Source organism: Mustelus asterias, chromosome 3 (genome assembly GCF_964213995.1).
Source record: "Mustelus asterias chromosome 3, sMusAst1.hap1.1, whole genome shotgun sequence".
Taxonomy (NCBI): domain Eukaryota; kingdom Metazoa; phylum Chordata; class Chondrichthyes; order Carcharhiniformes; family Triakidae; genus Mustelus; species Mustelus asterias.
Window position 1 is genome coordinate 147804991 of NC_135803.1, and position 2643 is coordinate 147807633.

Here is a 2643-nt window from a genome sequence, read left to right on the forward strand (position 1 = left end):
TGTTCATACATGATAACGTGCCCATTTCTTTCTGGTATATAAAACGAAACATGTTGCTCGATTACCTTTACAGACCAACCAGCAAGTTGGCATAGAGGAACAGGCAACACCACACCGCTCCACACCACGAGAAAACTAGCAAATTATCAATAAAAAGAACAAAAGCAAGAACTTGCATGTATCCAGCAAGGAAGACAGGCAGAATCTGTGATTGATTTGATTCATTATCATCACGTGTATTGGTATACAGTGAAAAATATTATTTCTTGTGCGCTATACAGACAAAGCATACCATTCATAGAGTACATAGGAGTGAAGGAAAGGAGAGGGTGCAGAATGTAATGTTACAGCCATAGCTAGGGTGTAGAGAAAGATTAACTTAATATAAGGTCGATCCATTCAAAAGTCTGATGGCAGCAGGGAGGAAGCTCTTCTTGAGTCAGTTGGTACGTGACCTCAGACTTTTGTATCTTTTGCCCGATGGTAGAAGGTGGAAGAGAGAATGTCTGGAGTGCATGGGGCCCTTAATTATGCTGGCTGCCTTTCCAAGGCAGCGGAAAGTGTAGACGGAGACAATGGATGGGAGGCTGGTTTGCGTGATGGATTGGGCTTCATTCACAACCCTTTGTAGTTTCTTGTGGTCTTGGTCAGAGCAGGAGCCATACCAAACTGTGATACAACCAGAAAGGGTGCTTTCTATGGTGCATCTGTAAAAGTTGGCGAGGGTCGTAGCTGACATGCCAAATTTCCTTAGTGTTCTCAGAAAGTAGAGGCATTGGTGGACTTTCTTAACTATAATGTCGGCATGGGGGGACCAGGACAGGTTGTTGGTGATCTTGACACCTAAAAACTTGAAGCTCATGACCATTTCCACTTCATCCCGTTGATGTAGACTGACCCTATCCTCCACTATGCTTGGTGGAGCTATTCTGCCTTTCCTGCAGCTGCTACTCCTCTAACCAATGCTCTGCTGTCAGTTCCCGCTCTCAGCACCTGACAGCTCAACTGACAGTCAGAAGGAGCGTTATGTCAAGAGATCCTGGAGTGCAGTGACATTGACTGTATCAGACAATGCTGCATGAGTTGGTATAGTCCATTCCAGGGTTTGCCGAACCTTCTCCTCCTCCGCCTACTGTTGGAGTGGATTTGCAGAAGTATCTACACGAAGAATAAGATTCCTCTCCAGTTACTTCTTAAGGGCCCGTAGCATTGTGCAGCGACTGTTATGGAAATCGCCTAACTAGCTGAAAACCACAGCATAACACAAGTAAAATGTCTCCAAAAACTCTCTCACATTTTACACAACAGCAGCTGAAGATCTCTTTCAATATCACAAGAAATGGCCACCGCTCAGATTGATGTTGTGTGGCCAGCTTTTAAAACAAATCATAGCCACCAAGCTGTCCGAAGGTCGGGATCTGCAGTGGGGCTGGCAGTTCCGATGCCAACCTCTCAGGTTTTTGACATTCTTGCTGCCCAATCTGGACAGTAATGAGAACTCCAATTGCAACAACAAGCCTTACACCGCCTGCTGAACAACCCCCCCCCCGCACCGCTCCCCCCCCCCCCCCCCCCCCCCCCCCCCCCACCAACCCCGGGCCCTGATGCTTTTGAACCCTCTGCGTCGCTTTCTCCTGGGCCCGGAATGAAGGCAGCCTGGGCATTTAAAAGAGTGACCAGTACGAGTGAGCACTGGCAGAGGGACTTGTAGCAAACCTTCGTATCCAAGCCCTCTCCATCAGCCTTCTTTCTTGTTGAAGGATCTGCTGCACAAACTCATGATGGCAAAGGTCATCGGTCAGTTACCATGGAGACAAGCTGTGTCTCGTAATGATCATTATCGTTATAATGGTATTTTATTCAAGAAACAAAAATTCTGTACAAACAAGAACTCTTCTTGCATGTAGAGCTTTGAGTTGTGTGACACGGAACCATAGAATCCTACAGTGCAGAAGGAGGCCGTTCAGCCCATCAAGTCTGCACCGACCACAATCCCACCCAGGCCCTATCCCCATAACCCCATTTATTTATCCTAGCTCGTCCCCCTGACACTAAGGGGCAATTTAGCACGGCCAATCCACCTAACACGTACATCTTTGGACTGTGGGAGGAAACTGGAGCACCCGGAGGAAACCCACGCAGACACGGGGAGAATGTGCAAACTCCACACAGACAGTCACCCAAGCCGGGATTTGAACCTGGGATCCTGGCACTGTGAGGCAGCAGCGCTAACCACTGTGCCACCCTGCTGTCCTAGAAGGCATGAAGAATGTGACATTCTTGTACAGCTGTTGCTGAGGGCCTAAGGTCAATCTCAGTGCACACATCTGTGTCCTTTCGATCTGGCCAGTTTACACGTGTGTGAGGCCAGGGTGCCGCACAGACACAGGGCAGGATTTTCTGGCCCTTCCCGCCAGTGGGATCTTCCGGTCCTGCCGAAGGCGAACTCCCCCCGCAACGGGACAGGCAAGACATGCAAAATGCCATAGAAATCGGTGGGACTGGAAGATCTGGTAGGCAGTGGCATAGTGGTATTGTCGCTGGATTAGTAATCCAGAGACCTGGGTAATGCTCTGGGGGCCTGGGTTCGAATCCCATCACAGCAGATGATGAAATTTGAATTCTGGAACTAAATTTGATTTG